Source organism: Etheostoma spectabile, chromosome 16, assembly GCF_008692095.1.
Source record: "Etheostoma spectabile isolate EspeVRDwgs_2016 chromosome 16, UIUC_Espe_1.0, whole genome shotgun sequence".
Classification (NCBI taxonomy): domain Eukaryota; kingdom Metazoa; phylum Chordata; class Actinopteri; order Perciformes; family Percidae; genus Etheostoma; species Etheostoma spectabile.
Genome location: NC_045748.1, coordinates 3,080,337 through 3,099,623, shown reverse-complemented (window position 1 = coordinate 3,099,623; position 19,287 = coordinate 3,080,337). Strand labels below are relative to the sequence as shown.

General features: G+C 39.9%; 1 long non-coding RNA gene across 1 annotated transcript in view; it reads left to right on the top strand.

Annotated features, from left to right (window-relative positions):
- Positions 1-2,839: 2,839 nt before the first annotated feature.
- LOC116704108 (uncharacterized) overlaps positions 2,840-19,287 on the top strand; it is an 18,543-nt gene continuing 2,095 nt past the window's right edge. Inside the window, exons 1-2 of the long non-coding RNA XR_004335594.1 lie at positions 2,840-2,936; positions 8,413-8,414. This is a non-coding gene — a long non-coding RNA (uncharacterized LOC116704108). The remainder of the gene's footprint in view (positions 2,937-8,412; positions 8,415-19,287) is intronic.

The window sequence follows — 19,287 nt, the reverse complement described above, 5'->3', positions numbered from 1 at the left end:
ACAAACAACACAAGTCCATTACCAAGATAATTGGTCACCAGGAAATATTCATGACCAAAAGGTTAGCTTGACTGAACCACCAACTCAATTTTTTTCCTTTGCGTAAATGAATTGTAAAAAAACAAATTTCTCCCTCAATATAAAAAAAAATGTAAGTACAAATGTAAGTACTATTAACAGTACACAAATGAGCATGAGATCCAAAAACACACCATAAACTAAGTGAATTACAGTCCAGGGACTGAACTGCTAACCCTGAGACGTCCAAATATCAAATAGGTTCATGTACTGTTTGTCCATGGTCTCATGTCACAGTCTGTGTGATGGAACGATGTTATAGATCTTTCCTTGTCTGCAAATGTATCTTATGAAAGTCCGGCCCAGAGGCTCAACACACTGGCAGTTGACTTTTGTCAGTGTTAGCTGTCACCTTTGGTGCATAACTGATTATTAGCAATTTAACAACATGTCTTTAAGGTAAAGACTAACATAAACGTGGCAGAATCTTCTGCAAATGTCTCTGTGTGTGGTCTTCTCTGTCTCCTGGACTATACCGGAATACTGGACTATAAATGTTGTGTGTGTGTGTGTGTGTGTGTGTAATTTGACACAGCCTATTTGTTTCACACTAACTATGTAATCTATAGACTATTATAGATTTTAAAATTAGAATATTATTATTTGTTGAACTATAAAGCCTTTTGTGGCAGGATGCCAGGGTGCCTAGTGGTCCCTGGACCCCACTTTGAGAATCACTGCCATACAGGACATGCACCTTTTCTCACACTTAAATATAAAAAAAACAATGAAATTACATAAAGGTTTGTCTTGTAGATGGATTGTTTGGTCAAATTTGTAAATTTTCCTGCTGGATTAAACTATTGCTCTATAATAATGCTGCCCTATAAGTAAAACCTAAAAATGAAAAAACAGTTTACCAAACATGATTTATGGTCTGTCAGGCTGATTTAGCATGTGTTACCTGTGTGTTAAGGACTGATAATATTCATATTCCTGCTCTTGATAGATTCCCTGCAAATCACAGCCATGAAACAAAGCGGTGTTGAAGTCACAAAACTAGTCATAACACACAGAAAACAAACTCCTACCAGCAGTGGCATTGTCCTAGAAGGTACCAGCTGCATGAGAAAGTCCTGTTTAAAAGGGTCAGTTGCGCACTGCTCTTAGTCGATTGCCTTGCAACAAAAGAAAGCCAGGATTTCCTAATGCCCAGAATGGCTTTCAACACATTGATCTGCAACAGGGGACTGTCCATTCTTTGGAAGTGAGCTGGCCAGAAAGAAAGAAAGAAAGAAAGAAGAAAAAAAAAGTTTGGTGGGATTCAGTCTGCTCTAGACTCCATCTGTTCTCCAGGGCAAGTTGCACCTGACAGGGGAAGACATAAATCTGCGGATCTGTCAGAGGCAGCTCAAGATGGACCCCTTCTGTCTGGACGTCAACATGAGTGATTGAACTCAAAAATATAATAAGATACAGTATATCACCCTTGGCAGCCGTTTTAGTGTGGACGGCTGTGCTTGTTATGTTAATGAGCCTTTTCTTTTAGCGTTTGCTTGTGACCTCACGTGATTGCTTTATTTTTGAAATGACATACTCCTATTTTCTTAATTTAGATAATAGATAGCAGATTTGTTAAAAGTGCATGTTAACGGCAGTACAGGGCACGAGTGCACAGTTTTAAAGCTAAATTATGCTGTGAATACAATTATTCCAAGCCAATGTATCTATAATTTTGACTCGTTTCAACAAATCCTTAACACTAAATACTCTGACACGTGTTACAACTGAGATTATGCATTTTATTCGGCGTTGAACCATGTACAGTTTATGTAGTTTAAAGGTAATAGTCCAGTTGTTTAACTTCCATGTTGCAGCTACTGCAGTATATCTGCACTACTGTATATTCATGCTTGTCTGAGGTCTGCTACCATCCGGAGGCCGTGTAAACAAACTCTTGGATTTCAGACATTTAAGATTAAAGTTGATTCAATTTTGTCCACAAGTTTCAGGCTGAGACTTGGCAGGATGGAGAACCCTCGTACCACGGAGGAGCTCCGCTGCGTTTGTTTGTCACGCTGCACTGAGGATTATTGATTTTGCAAGGCTGTGTGTGTTTTCTAACTGTTTGCGTGTTTGAGGGGGGGAGCTGGCACACACGCCCCTGGAAGGAAAGCAATTGCTGTTGCAACAGCTATGGCGATTAAGAAGGCAGACAAGGCAATACCCACCAACTTTCATGATTTTACTGTAGATTGCCTAATACATATGAAGTCCACAGAGACACTTAGCATTGTAGAGCAAAGGTCTTTTGTCAGTTGTGTGCAAAAACTTGTATCCACATGTTTACTGATGGAAGTGGATGTACGTAGCTCAATTAAAAGCCTCCAGTACGTTTTTTTGCCATTCAGTTCCATCTTCTTTTTCCCCACTTTTAATCTGCCGTCCCTTGTGCAGCTTTAGACAGCAATATATCGGACATGGAAAATTACGATCTTATCTAATCAGGAGTTCTTACCCATTGATCATCCAAAGTTTGCTTTATTCACGCGGGTTTGCCCAACTTCAAACTCTTTGTCAAAAGAATCAATAGTGGTGAAGGCTCAGCTCTGCACCAACAGTCCCTGCAGATTAGCAGATACACTTTTAAATGAAAACAGGGTTTTAATACTGATTTGGTAAGCAGGTCCCAGGCAGGATTTTTTTTTTTTTTGATCAACGAATAAATCATTTAGAACAAACTTGGCTTGGCTTTATTTGGCATTTGCTGGTTTATTTCAGAGAATAAGGCTGAATCTTATGTCTCTAGCTTACCCTTTCCCCTTACCCCTTACTTTTGCACGTTAACGTTCAAGGGCTGTCCCAATTCTCATTTTGATTGAGGGGTAGGGCTAAGGGGAAGGGGTACATACCCCTTAGTTTTAAGCAAATTCGTTAGCTCACTTGAAAGTAAGGGCTACCCAGAATACACTGCGCAGCCTGCAACAATGGCAACCAGAATGACCAGAGAGACCCATAAATGTAAATATTTTTGGCTTAAATATTGTATTGGTACTGTATTTTTGTATTATTATTATTTGTATTCATTCCCGTTCATGCACCTGTACATTGTTGTTGGTTATGATACGGGACATCAAACTGGTCTGGAATTTCAGAATAGCTGTAGTTTTGTTTGTTTGTGGTGTTGTGTGTCTTTTTTGAGTTTTACACATATACACATCTGAGTGCCTTTTTATGTGTGTTACATGGAGGTTATGGTTCTAACAGTTGATAATGGTTCTGTAATATATATTTCTACAATGTTTTGCCTGTTATGTTTACTTCATTGGGCAATAAAGAAAAATTCTTGTTAACAAATAAAGTGTTTCTGAACATCAATGTCATTCAAAACAATAAAACTGAAAACAGATATACAACACACCATGCAGTGTGTATAAAAATATGTATTGCAAACAGAGCTCTGCAGTAGCCTACACAGATAAGAACATCTGCCGCTGCACCACCACCACCACCAAAGTGAACATAAAAGAAATATAAAATACATACGTGCAGTACATATGGCACTGTTGTCAAAACCCACGCAATCGACATACACACACCCCTCGGTTTGGAGGGACAAGGGCTAGGGTTAAGACAAAGGGGTAAGACGGAGAAATGGAATTCAGCCTAAGTGAAATGTAACTCCAAATAAGCAGCACAAAGTGTCCAAAATAAACTCATGTAGAGTGTGAAAGTATGAGCATATTTACATATATTTTATTTTGCATGAACACTTAGTGTGAAAATTGCAAAAACACTGAAGTAAAGTCTGTTGAAAGTAATCGTGTCAGTGTTTCCTAAGTTGAAATTTATTTCAAAACCGCTTGGAGAGCCTTTGAGCATTCCAAGTTCCAAGATATAAATCATGGTCTGTGCAACAATTGTTGCAAGAATGTGTAAGATTTGCAAAAAAATCCCTGCTTGCAACTTCAGCTGTTGAGAGAAAATAAATGTTCCGTTTATATGGCGTCATAGCTGAAAGGGATTTTTAATTCTAAACTGTGAGAGAAATACATTGCAATGGTGCCCGACACCGTTACAGAACACAGTCTATTAAAATACACCAATACACTCTAGCAAGCATGTTGACAAAAGGGAAATAAATGTCACACATGTTTTGCTGTTTGCCTTCTTTTTCTGTGGTGTTTTCTGATTAAGACTTGAGTGAGGAAGGGGAGTGTGTTACACTAACACACTTTGTCATGAGGCTGTAAGGTATTGATCGCAGAGTGTGTGACGATGATAGGCTTTGACAGCCCGCTGCGTGGACCTGAGCTGAGTCAGACAGGAGCCTGCTCAGTCCTTCTACTGTAAGGGCCCAGGGTCACGTTTGCCAAAGCCTGCATTCTTGCGTGGCGTGCGCATGAATGCCCACGGACACAGGCCGCAATGCTGCGAGGAGATGAGAGCCAAGGAGAAATATGGCTCCAGTCTTACCTTTAGACAAGAGCATTGGCTAAATGTCAACCTCACAGAGCGACTTACAGTGAAGATAATTTACCCTCAAGTAGTCTTGCACTCTTAGATATCAGTTGTTCATGTGCTTTACATTGAGTTTTTAGAAAAAAAATTAATGAAGTATTGTTTACCTTCCCTCCATTATGAACAACCTTTTGGTGATTTTTTATTTTTTTTTGCCTATCATAAGGTTTCCATGTTAAAAAATACAATTTCCCAGAACCCACAATGACATCTTCGACATTGCTTTCTTATGTCTAAAAATATTCCTTTTTACAAATATATAAAAATAGAGACGTTTGAGACCAGGTAAAATGTAAGTCCATTGCAGCTTCACTGGAAATATCTCAACCTGATTTCATGTTGTCTCTGTTTGTGCAGTTATCTATGGACATAAAGAGAGAATGCACAACACAATAACTCGCTGCTCCCAGACTTTGTCTCTGTAAACAGTTTTAATGGGTTTTCAGAAACATCGAGAGCCCTTGGTTTCTGGGAAATTACGGAAAACCTGCTTTTCAGCGGACGTTAATAGCTTCTGACTGTGCCAAATGGATTTGGGTTTTAGCTTTTTGTGGGCATTAACGGTGAAGGGGAGAAAAACACATTTGTTAGTGCACAATGGAATGGAAGGGCCTTTGCTAGTTTAAGACCGATGCAGTTGTCATTTTCCCATCCAGCGGCCACGTCGTTGAAACCGCAAACGCACCTGCGCCCATTTGCGAGCCCATCGGGATGCTGGTTTTCACAGGAAGGTGTGTGTGTAGTCTGGCTGTCACCAGACCAAGCCTTGCTCGATAGATTTGAAATTGAGCATTGTTCTGGGGAGTCTGCTCTGTATTTTCTCTGCACAAGAGGTGTGACCAACAGGCACAGTTCAAATTACACTGTACGCAATTGTCTCGTCCTTCAACCAATCAGACCAGAGATCCGGGTGACGTAGAAGAGACAGCGGTAAAAACTGGTTGCTTTGGTGGCGTTCGGTGGCCGCCGCTATGTTGAATGTAAACATTGCTGCTTGGTCGCTTCTCTATCATCACCGTGTTAAACCCGCCGATAGCGGCAGGTGGATAAGCCAGTTTGGGATTGGTTGCCGCGAAATTGTGAACTGAAGCAGGAGAATTAAATGTGCAGGTTTCCAGACCGAGCTACAGGGCGAAAACCCAACCGCCGGGAGAGTGGGCGGGGTTACCCAGTCTAGTGGTCAGGTGCATTCTTGGCGTTTTGCTATCTTGAGGTAGCAGAAATTGATCCACCAATTGACCAATGTGCAGCAGCATACAAACATGCAAAAGATTAAAAATAAAGATATGACAATGTAAAAAGAGATTTGGTAGCATAATGCTCATGCCACAAATGATCTGCTCACACGCATTCACTTCACACACAAGCGTTTCTTCTTCTGAAAATCTCTCCTTCCTGCTTTACAAATCCTCCATCGTAAAAGCAATGCACCAAGGTACAAACGCGCGTGGCTTTTAAAGGGAATGAGAGATGACACTCTGATTGGTTTATTGCATGTTATGCTCAAAACACCCCTGGGATTAATGAAGACACTAAGTACAAGCCTTTTGAACCACGCGCCTGGCGCACGGACCATTTTTTCCCCCCGCTAAACTTGCAAAAGTAGATTCATACTTCACCAGGCGCTTCACATCGTCTGCTTAGATCGTTAAAATAGGATCCTCAATCTCCAAGTAGGGTTGTTAAAAGAAATTTTCCCAATGAGGGTTTGGATATCAGACGTAATAATACCAACATTGGGGGGGGAAAAGGATGCTAGATGAAGCAGGAAGCAACATAATGATCTATTGTGTCAGGTAGCAGTGAGGCATTCATTGATGTTGGATTAAATTGTGGGTGTGGATGAGCCCTATTCATGTGGGTTGTGAACAAGCTCTTATCCTTCAATTCCTGGTTTTGATCCTTTTGAAGTGTATTCTTTATTAATTCCGGTTTATATAAGATCCCTTTCTGGGTTCACAATGGAACACAATTCAGTTTACAGTATTATGAAACAGTTCCTGCTTTTTGCTTTCCATATCAGAAAAAAATCATTTCTGTTCACTACTCAAAGTCCCCCTCAGACGTGCTTTTAAGAATTTAAAAATACTCGATATTTGCGCTAGGTTGAGGTGAAAGAGCAGTGCGCATAAAGTGGGCTGGAAACATCGGAGAGATTCAGCTTCACGCTGGTTCAGACAGGAGACGGAAGTGCCAGGAAGGGTTGCCCGCAGCCTTTGAGCGACCATGTTGACCAGTGGGGCTGTTCAGACTGGATGATCTACAGCCCGTTGGCAATCCGCAGCGACCGTTTCTAATCTATGGCGTGCCAAATCTAGCTTGCCAGGGGTATCTTTGAATCTCAGAGTTCAGGGAAGTGCACAGGAAAAGTTAAATCAACTCTCTAGTGACTTTGCACGGAAGTCAGTATTGTCAAGGTTAGACAATTTATGGGACATAAACATTTAAAAAAAAAAAAAAAAAAAGTTTTGTTAATGAAATACTAAGTTTTCTATGATTTTTAGGAGGCATAGTAAAATTGGCAAATGCATACCAATAACAGTTTAAAGGTGCTTTCAGAGTATTCAGTGCTGTTTCCTAAATGCACTTACATATCCTTCTCCTTCACAACATTTTCAAATTGTGTCGATTTTCTAGAACAGAAGGCTGATATTGTGAACATGTGCTCTGCTTTCTGGACTTATTAGTGTGTTTTGCTTTAGATTTGTGTTTCTACAAAGTGATTTATGTAGAAATAAATGAAAAGCAAACCTGGCATTGGCAGCTCAGCACAGGCCCAGAGTGAGTAATCTCCAAATGTGTACTATCCAAGCCTCAAACTAATGAGCTGGACTGAATGAAAGCTTTCATCAAATCCACTTTAAACAGTGTAAGCAGTGTTTCAGCCTGTAGGAGTCACTCAGCATGACTGGCTCTGTAATGACCTCCAAATGTGTTTTGTGTGATTGCTGCCTTGCAGCCTTAGTCTCAGTCCCTCGCTCCCTCCTTTCTCTCACACCAACCTGATCTCACAGGAAATGTGTTCTTATTCATTAAAATATAAATGTTGCTGGGCTATCTGACTGTTTTCTGAAGTGGGCCCTACCAGGGTGCTGTTTTTGTTGCTTTTTTACCTATACAGTTACGTGTGAAACAGTGTCCAAAATCTTGCATAGCTAAAACTATTTAACCTGACTTCACCGCCAAGAAATCCTGAGTGTTAATAAATGACAGAAATCATTTTTTACTATTGCTTACATGCTGATGTTTGTCAGGTATATGTATTGTATGTATTCCATATTCATCTTATCGTGTTAGCATGCTAACATTTGCTAATTGGCACGTAACATAAACTACAACTGAGGCTGATGTGAATGCCATTAGTTTGGCAGGTATTTGGTCATAAACCAAAGTATTGGACATTAAAATTTAAAAAAATGTGACCTGATGATGGTGATAGTCAGAGGGTTGCCAGAGTAATTACAATTCATTCCAAGGGGGAAATAAATGTGTGTAACAAATTGCATGGCAATCCATCCAGTAGGTAGTAAAATAACAAATCAGGGGGTCACAAAAGTCGTCAGGATACATCATTTGGTGACCAAGAATGTCGCCAAGGTTGGGTGCTCACTAAGGTCACTACAATTCCTCCTCTGGGGATCATGAAGGTCATGATAATCCATCCAACAGTTGTTTAAAAATGTCAATCTTTTAGTATATAGATGACATATTGCATTTATTTACATCATGTAATACGTATCCAGAGCTGCATGGAGATCAGCTAAATTGAGTCTTGCTTTTTTTTTTAACAATACATGCAAGTACTTCTTGATGGTCAAAATGTGCTGCATTAGTTTGACGAGGGATGTCATTTTAAGTAAGAAATAATGAAAGAAGTAGCGGCCAAAGTTAAATTACTGCACGTCATTGAGGTCAGCAACACTTTGTGCTGTTGTGTGAAAACCCATTCTGGGTCCCATCATTTCAAATAACATAATGAAGGCTGCAACTAACGCAGCTAACAAATGGTTTTTATCATAATTGATGTATGAACTGTGGATGTTTTTTTTCAGTTACTCTATTAAATGTTTAGCCTATAAAATTTCAGAAAATAGCAAGAAAAAAAATCATGTATCTTCATAGCTTTAGACAAAATCGATTCTTTGCTGTCTGAACTTTTGAACAATATTGATTCATTCAAAGTACAAGTACAAGCATCCCAGAAGGCAGGTTTTTTGCACATACTGTACCAAAGTGAATTCAGACTAATAATAAACAAAATGCCACTTTCAATAAAAATGCTCACTCAAGTAGGGTGTTAGTCTTTGACAAGGCGTTATAGATTCACCAGAAGCCATCACGGCTGAGACAAAACATACTGTATCCAGCTCTGCTGAAGCTACCACCTCAAGGCTACAACACTCCTGCTCATGCTGTAAGTGATTATTGCAGCCGTGGCGAGTCGATCTGGGAAACTACAAAATATCATTCCAAAGTGACAGCAATCAATAGCAATAATGGACTTCAAGAGAAGCGAAGGACAGGCATTACATCCTGTCAATCAGCTTGATGAGGGGGATGTTTATTAGCTAATTCATTGCTTCTGTCTTTTCGTCTTTTGGCGTGTTTATTGGAATAGTAATAAATAATGCATTTTAGAAAATAGGACTGCATCCTTGGCTTCTTGAATGCCACTTTTAGCCAGCTGACAGAGATGAGGTCATTAACATAGACTTCGACCCCGAAGTCCCTGACCCAGTATTTGACATACTGTTTGTCTAAATAGATTTTCTGCAGAACCAACGGTTCTTTTCCCCAGCTACATAGCTTTCTGTGGGAATACAACATTATACACTTAACCAAGGATGGTCCATATATTTTCATGACAAAAAAGGCTGGAAAACAGGTTTTATGCCTTATTTATCTCCCTGACTCATCGGCAATATGCGGTACGGGTGGAGAGCTTTAAACCTTGATGAATGAGAGAAAGAGAGAGAGAGGCATGAGGGTTGTTTGAAGGGGGAAACTTAGCATTGAACAAGTCCCATAGAGGTTCTCTGTATTCCCACAGAACCATAGAGCAATTAGTCACTGCTCATTAATGACTACAAGTCCCAAATGGCACGCCCCAGCTGCCGCTACACCACTGATCCAATCTTTATTTGATTAAATATCCTGACATGAGGAGTGTTGAAAATTCACCGAGCATAGCAAGGTGGAACATTTTCAATAGGAATGAGGTTTGGCATCATGAGAAGGGAAGGATAAGGGGGGAAAGCAGTAGTGGAATTTCAGTTTTCATTTCCTTAATTTAGTTTGACAGAAAAGGCCCAATCCAAGATGGTGCAGCAACACCATTCAAATTTAAAGCACATAGTTGGAACATGCTTTCATTTCAAAATTGATTGATTTAGGTTTTTTTCAGTTATGAAACTTGAGTTCGGAATGTTTTAACACTTGGTTTGGCCACTCAAAGTGTTGAAACCTCATGTTAGCTTGAGGAATGTGGATTTCATCCCTCATCTTCTACACAGGACTCACACAAGGAAAGGATTGCATCTCTTATCAAACAGCCCAGTATCGTAGGAATTCTGTCCTTATTGGACCATTCTGTTCCTCACAATTCACATCCAATGCCAATGTTAAGTGTCAAAGTAAGAGGTAGGGTCTACATGTGCTGAGATGGAAAGTCAAGGTCTCAGGCGTTTGGGGTGGTGGATGGGCTTGTAGTGTGGCAAGTTAAATTTTCATGCGGGAGACCAGAGTTTGAGTCCAGTCACAGCCCTCTGTTTAATAAATCATTGCCACATTTTTACCCCAACATTAACCAAGTGTTTTAGTTGCCTAACCGAAGCCAAACCTCAACCATGTGAAATCGTCATAACCACAAACATCAGTGAACCTTAACCACACAGAAAAGTAATTAAGAAAATCCACAAAATAAAATACTTTCAAACAATATCACTGCATTTTAACCAATATTGGACTGTTCTTATTTCTTTATACAACAGTATTTGTTTTGCTCATGAGCATTTTAGCAGCACTTTTGTACAGATATTTAATCTATAACACTTTGCCCACCCATTTTGCACCTTATACAATCTATTTTAATAAGAGATCTCGACGAGAGACAACAAATTAGAAACACACATTTGACCTGGCTGCAAGCTATTTGTGACAATACTTACATAAGTCTACCCTCCAGTTTTTCCTGTAGCAAAGTTCCCCTTGTAAATTCTGCAGGGGTTTATTCCTGTCTCATCTGCTGCTTGAGAATACACCACATAGGACCACGTGTGTTAAATAAAGCCGTGCAAGCATCAAAGTCTTTTAATAAATGGGTCACCTTGAAAGTTTCTAGTTTTGTTACTTTCCCTTTTCTGCTCAGTCTCAAGGGTCCTCGGAGCCTTTTCCTTTTCTGATCCTCCGTGAATGGAGCAGGCAGTAGGACACATGAGCAGCTCTCCAGAGATCTACCCCCGGCGCTCTCAGGTGATCTGCCTTTGCGTGGATCCGTTTACCAGCCAAGCAGCTGCCGTGGGAGGTTTGAGCCCTCTTAAAAGTCCACGGCAGGCTATGGTTACAGTGCATAAAGTCTGAGGCAATGGTGGAGAGAAGGGAAAGCTTAGGGCCAGGGGGTGCTGCAGACCTCCTGCCGTGAGTTGAAAGAGAGGTCCCCAACAGCTGTGCAGCTCTCAGGGGAGGTTCAGAGGGCTGCTTGGGCAGTGAAGATGGGGGGGGTTTAGTGTCACATGGCAACTCAATCTGACCTCAAAAGCCAAGTTGCTGTGTTTGTCTGGATTTCCACACTTTTGAGAGAAATACATACTGCTTGGATTTCATCACAGGAGGAATCCAGTTCAGTTTTCTCGTGTTTTTGCTGAGACGCAATTTGTTTTCTTATCCATGCCTTGTTGAAATCTAAAGTCTGACCGGTTCTGGATTTGACATAAGTGCAATGATTTGCTCTGGCATTTATCAAGTTGATGATGCTGGGTTTAAAATAAAGTTAAGGTTGGAATTGATATGCAGCATTCCCTTTTTTGAGTGAGTGCAAGCACTGGATTCAAGGTTAGTTTAGCACAGACGGGAACAGACTGTAGATTTGGTGCTGTTAGTGGGCCAGCGGTCTGAAGAAAATGGTAATCAGAAACGGGGAACACAGCAGAGTTACAACAGCCCTGCCTTGCAGTTTCAAAAGGAAAACTTTAGTAAATTATAACCTCATTTTTACAATGATGTGTATTAGTCACAATGGCGTTTCTGTAACACCCACTATACAATATTTGTATGGTTTTTCAATTTTCAGCTGTATCAAGATTAGTTTACTACTTAAGTGGACTAATATCTTACTAATACTGTATGTTCAATTTTCCTTTCATTTGTCATCCATTTGCATGGGATACACTTCGGAAGAATGTTGCTGTTATTATCTTTTAAATTTAGCTACAGTAATAAGGAGGAATGAGGAGATGATTCATTTTGCTCTTTCCAGCTACATGAAACAAGTCATTGTTCAGGTGTTGGCAGACATTAAAAGCGTACATCCAGGTAAACACACCTGCGTGTGGGTTTGCTGCCGAGAACCTAAAACCAAAGTGGTTTCAGTTTTAAACAGACTCTCCTTACCAGACAGTGAGTACTTATTCGCATAAATGCAGTGGACTTAAGGATTTTCGTGTTTAAAAGATGATCATTTGTGGTAACATTGGAACAATATGGCATATGGGTTAGCACATGTCTGTGTCTCTCACATCAGGGAAAAGCTGTTTGGTTATGAGTAAACATTTTAAGAAAATGTCCAAAAATCTGATTATATATACTTTTGCATGTTTTATTGTACATTGGCAATTGTATCCACATATTATGGTGAACATATAGAGCTCTGAATGGCAGGGCTGAGAACAGTAGGTTACATACCTGAGAAATGTGTGATGGGGTAACCCAATGGGTAACAATTAAGCAACAACTAAAAGTTCTTAATGCACTTTTTAATGTGTAGTAGGTGATGGAAACCTTCCCTGCAACAATAAACTCAAAGGTTTATCTGAAGCCAATAAGAGTCTTCAGCTAAAGTGACAACCTTTTTTATTACAAAAGTCCTTTTTTTGGTTATGAGCTTTCCTCTAGTTTAACAGGAAAACCGTTGTCACAACACATTTTATACTGAAAATACTGTAGCTTTGAAAGATATCCTCTTGGTTTGTCCAAATATAGCCTGGATTAATGGAATTCATTTCCACCATAATTGGCTGACATCCGGCGCCGGATGTCCCTCAACTTCCACTCTCTCAACAACAACGTACTTCAAGTTATTTAGCTACGTGCTGAAAATGAAAGTTTTGAAGAATTTAGATAGCCTGCTCGGGTATTTCGGGGACTGATTGTAAAGACTTACAATGAATATGATTACAGCATTTCCTATCTGCATTATTTTTGTATTATATTAGGCTAGGCAAGGCAAGGCATATTACTATAATAATTATTATATTTTCACTTTTCTGTTCCCTGTATTCTGTCTTTTGTTGTCTGTAAAGCGACCTTGAGTGTTCAGAAAGGTGCTGTTAAATAAAATGTGTTATTATTATTATTATTGTTGAAGGTTGCTATGGAGTACACACGATGATACACTGGTAAAAAAAAAATGACGTTTAACCATGTATCCAGCTTTTTGGCAGCTCCTGTTCATACTATTGTGTTAACAGTTAACTTAATGTGTCATTGTATGTGGAATTTACTTTTGCGGGGTGTAAACGTTCCACCAAAACTAGTTCCTTTCAGAGAACATTTTGCAGAGCCACAGTTGCTGCATCTGGAGCTTAGCGCCACCCAAGACGATTGTGATTGTTTTTTTTCTCCCATTCCAGAATGTATGTGCGGTGTAGCCACATCTCAATGCTCTGAAGTTAGGTATGGCAATGCAAGACTAGTCTAACTCTGCACAACAACATTTTCTCCCCCGTCCCGTACAATGAAAGGGATCTTTAATGGCCAGTATGATCCGGAGCAATTACTACAGCAAGTAAAACCTGTTTCACTGTCCGTATGGGCACATGACACTTGTTTGGAGAAAGACTTTAACAAATTGTGAATGTATCCTTTAATCCTTAAATCTTAACTTCAAAATAAAATACTTACTTGGGTGACTGTTTTTTGAATATTTACCAGTTCCTCAATTCAATTTCCAAAAATCTTGCTATGTCACCATGCATTAAAGTGTATAACTGTGTGATATTAATGAGCATCCGTTACCTTCAAGGCATTGCCCAAAAGGTTGCTACAAAGCTAATTAATACCATCAGCTCCACACAAGTCAGTTTAGAAGATTGTGTCGTCTGATGACTTTACCGCACAGAAATTTGAGTGAAGATAATTACCAACTTCTAAAGAGTCCATCGTGTTTTTTCAATTCTCCGTGTCCTCCTTGGCTACTAGCAACTGCGTGGAGGGGGGGGATTTTGCACAATCATGGAAGGCTTGTATCATGAGGACGCGCTGACAGTTTTGTTGTCATTCCTTAGAATTCCTCATGGGGGAGACAGGAACTACGCACTCTAGCTTTAATAATACAATATAAATTAAATATTAAAAAATGTTTTACATGTGTAATTGAAAACATTAAATGCATTTCAGACAGCAATTAAAAAATTATAATAATCCTAATCCTCAATTACACTTCTCACAGCGTCCCAAAAAAAGCAATATTCTTGAGTAGAAGGAGCTCCTTTCATTATTGTATTTCCTGAGCTTTGATCACTGAATGATCCAATAGTAGATCCTCAGATAAAGTAGAAATGTAGTACATGTGTATCTGACTTTTCAATCACCCTGCCTATTCTTGTATCCTCTAGTTAGAATGTTCCAGTAACATGACACTGTATAAATATTTGTCCGAGGCCCATTCAGCTGATTCTGTGGCTTCAGCTCCGGCACAATGGCCCCTTATCCCGACCAAGTAACTCTACACTCGCCTCACTGCTCATTATTGATGGCCTAGTAAGTGTTACAGTTACAAACCAATTACTCTACCATTAATGTTAGATGAGCTGCTCTACAAGTACAGCTTGATGCTTATCAGCTTTCCTCTGTTACGTGCCTTTTACTTTCACTAAATTGCACACCTTCTCCCCACTCTTGGCTTCAGTCTTAAATAAGTGGGAGGTGAGAATGACAGCTGGCAGTCTTAGCCCTATATCAGAGGGAAATTCTCCCAGTTCAAGAGGTAAAGAAGTCAAGAGGTGAGCAACATGTCCCCTCTGTGACTCTGGGAAATCTGGTGACCCAGTAAAGTGATATCACACCACCGAAGAGGAGAAACGGGGAGGGGAAAAAAAGAACAGTAGAGAGGTGTAGGGATCGAATGAGTCTTGCTGCCACCTCCACATGTGGTTTTTTTACCAACTCACAGAAACAGTGTGTCTTCAGGTCAATGAAAGGTAGAACAATTAAGTGACACACACACACACACACACACACACACACACACACGCACTCACACACACACACCCACACACAGAGCCGTTTTTCCCCAGATGTGTGTTTAAAATGTGTCAGACACGGAGGAGGAAGAGAAGAGACAGTTCACAGATCAAATCAACACCTTCCACATCTCCATCAACCACAATCGGCTGAGAGACTTCTATTAACACATAGCAGTTATCTTAGGAACTGAAACCGAGTATACGGTTTAAAAAATCTTGCACTTGTCTGGGCAAAATACTCATTTTAAGTATTTTAAAAGTATACAAATTCTAGACTAGAAAGGATGTTTGGCCATTTCCATACTACACAAGGATGTAGCAAAATGCGACTGTTGTAATTTTTTGCATCATAAATGTGTAAGTTTTAAGAGCTCACCGTCCCTTACACACACTATCCACTTTTTTGACCACTCACAGATAATGTCATTATAACAACAAAAAGGTGCAAGTGTTTTCTAGTGTTCATTGATCTGAAACCTTAGTTAGAGCCAGTTCACTTAAAGAAAAAGAAAAAACAGTAGCTACACACTTTGGAAAATCACAGCTATGTTATTACTCGCAGTGCTGGCAACTCTCTAATTTCCAGACAGTTTGTTTCTCTCTTACACACATGGCACACATGCACACGCAAACACACACACCTATGTCTCTGTAGGTAGATGGTGCTACATCCATACATCAGCAACTTTGCAGAGGAGCATGTCCTCAAGAATATGATAAAAAGGAAGCAGGCATTTCCTCCTCAAGAGGGATGTTTTCCGTTGCACGTCCTGTCTGATTAGTGAGAACAGTGCCTCTTCCCCTGAACTGCACCACCAGACGATCCATTACCCGGCCTTTACAGAAAAAAAGGTTTCATGTTATACAGCATGTTGTGAAAACGCTCTTCATTGCATTGAGACGAAAAGTGTCTCTATAATTCATAACTCTGATCCAGATTGCACTCTATCACAAAACTGCCTTCAGGCTCTGCGTTGACTCTCTTTTGCTTCAACACAGTTAATTCATTATAAACTTCTTTTCCAGTTAAATTCCTTGTATGTGTTCAAAATAACTTGGCCCTTAAAGCTGATTGTGATTGTGATTGAAAGGGCTGTATTTAGTTTGTGGATTACATAAATGTAAACACTGAGCAATGTAAATGTGTAATGTTCCCCAAACCAGATAAAAACATGGTCCAAAAAATAATAATTCTGAGCAACAAACATCAGCAAGAATGCTCATTTGCATGGTCAAGAACAGTTGCAGCGTGAGTCCCGGCCCTTCAGTTCAGAGCAACTTTGAAAATGGGCTGCTCAGTTGTGGTAAGTCAGGGGATCGACTCGTCTCCTCTGGAGTCCATCTGGGGGCTGTTGAGAAGGAGATGTATTATGTGAGTGTCCAGCGAAAGTGGGGGCAGAGTGACTCGCTGAAGTTTATGGAGATTTATGGCTCCTTCTCCAAGCTGTAATTGCCTCCTCCTCTGTGGGTAGTCCTGGGAGGCCCGCGTTGAGCAGTGACCAACACCGGGGCTCCTGCAGGTGGGCCCACCAAAAAACGCTCCTCACTGAGACTTGTTATGGAGACAAATGGTGTCACAGAGCGCTCCACAAGCAGACGACAAACAAAGAGGGGGGGGGGAGAGAAAAGCAGAAGAGACGGACAGCTGGTCGCTGAAAAGGGTTCAGGGCATCAACTTGGCCTTCAGAGACTCAAATGGGAGTTGGGTTGTGGGAGCCATGGCTTTACTAGTGCCAATTAAATATCTAGCATTGAGGAAGGCTATGTACTACGAACTGTTTTCACCTCTGTTTTACCTCTGAATTAATGTTTTACATATACTGTATATTCTCACTGAATCTGATTCTGAATCATACATTCAACTTACTCATTTGTAATTACTGTCTTCCACATATTTACATGACCTTATTTCACATTTTATTATGTATATATGTATCGCTGAATTATAACTTGCTATAGTTTATGTGTCATGTCTTAGATTCTCATTTAGACAGGGATTTTTTACTTGCACTTTTTTGTTTTGTACTAATTTAATTAGGATTGTTGAAGAGAGCCTTGTTGGAGAGAATGCATCAACTGCTTCTGTCATTCTTTTATGCATCTGACAATAAAAAAAAAACTTAGTAACAGTAACAGAACCATTGGAAAACATTTGAGGACAATTATTTTGTGATGGCAAGTCTAAAACCAGAAACAGGTCTTTGTATTTTAAGAGTAAATCCTTTTTTTATCTCCCTTTGTTAAACCAGGTAACAATGAGATTAAAATCTCTTTCTCAAGGGAGACCTGGCTTAGACGTCAGCATAAAAACATTACGACAATACAGGAAATGCTATTCTAAAAAGAAACTGGGAATATAGTTTACATGCATAAACAGTTTTTTTTTTACTTTTTGAAACCATCCCAATAACCATTATCCAAGTGTACCAATTTTGTAGTCATTACTTTTAAAATAAGAGGAAAATAAGCATGAGCATGTTAAATCCATAGAGGGCCAAAACAAAGAAAGCACGGGCCAAACCCGCGTGCTCCAAATTGGGCAACTTTGGTGAATATGATAATATATACACTACCGGTCAAAAGTTTGGGTTCACATACAAATTTTTATTCCTTTCCATTATAGACAGAATACCAGCTGAACTGAGTGGGGGGCTGATCTTTAATGCAATATCTACAATGCCGATTATCACCAACCATTCATCCAATGTTCCAAAGGCACAAGCTGTTTACTAATCTGATATCATTTTAAAAAACAAACTAGAAAAACATTGGCGAACTCTTTTGCAATTATGTCAGCACATAATGTAATCTGAAAACTGCTGCCCTTGTTAAAAAAACAATGCAACTGATCTCAACTGGTATTCTGTCTACAATGGAGTGCAATGGAAATTTGTGAGTGACCCCAAACTTTTGACCGGTAGTGTATATACATTAAATACAGTATATAAAGATAGGATAGGCTACCATAACAACATAGTGTGTGTTCGGAGTGAAGGTCATCTTCAGGTAGGCTTACAATACAGGCTCTTTACAGCTAAGTAAAGTTGTTGAAAGCCCAATTACCCATTTTTCAGAATTTGAATTTGTCGTCGCTGTGTTCCAAGATAGCCCTCTCTGTACATTACCTAGCAGCAGCAGCATTGCGTCAGACATGTTTCTGGTGTGTAGGACATAGATAATCCACGCAGCCGCCATGCAGCTGACACGCAACAGAAACACCACACTTACATAATGCAGCCCATGTGTAGCCGGCCCAACGCTCAGGGTTGGAACCACTGTCCTTCTGACAATAACGTGTCTGACTTTAATGTTCACTTGCCAATGAGATAGTATCTTTCTCATTTTTTAAGGAACTAATGGAGAGAGAAAAACACTCCCTAATCAGGTGCTGAGTTGCATGGGGTGTCAGGAAAGTTGGAAATGACAGGCTCATGTTTATTGCAGGGGAACGCGTCTTGAGTGACTGGCTCACAGATGAGCTTCAGAGTGATGGCAGAGAGGCAGTAAGTGCACTAATGACTGCCAACAGTCTGGCCACTCAAGCCATGAATATTGGATATGTTACTGTGTAGGTAGGGGCACACTTACATGAACCTTCCCGTTTCCTGTCAAGCTGGGGCTGCTGCTCATTTAGCTGAGTTTACCTACAGAACACAGGCGACATGTGTTGTCATGAGGGAGATGTGAAGAGGACGAAACGGTGGAAACTGTAACTGTGTTCAAAAACGTGAGTAAAGGAAGATGCAACAAGGCAAGGAACTTTGATACTAAAGTACTGTTTAAAAGCTAAAACTTGAATAAAGGCGTCACATTGGGTCACAACAACAGTAATAATGTGCAAACACACCAGCATCAATTAACCTTCATTTAGGTATTAATAAGCATGTTTTTTTTCTAATTATTACCATATTTAAAGGAGAATTCCGGTCGATTTCAACATGTAGCTCTGTTTTTTTAAAAGATTTGTAGTGCTGTCAGTAATGAGACTAATGAAAATAATCAGTGCAGTCTACACTGAGTTATCCTCCTGCTAGAGTTAGCACCCAACAGGTTTAAACAGGGCAAGTTTTAAACTTGTTTTTAGCTTCTAAACATGTTCAGAATGTCATTACAAGTGCCTGTATGATTCCTTCCAAGCGAACACAGTGAATCTGACTGCAGTAGATGTGACAGAAAGGCGTAAAAGTTGTGTTATTCCATACCTCTGTGTATTTCCTGTTTTTCGGTCCACACTAGTCAATTGTCACAACTTTAATGCCTTTCTGTCACATCTACTGCAGTCAGATTT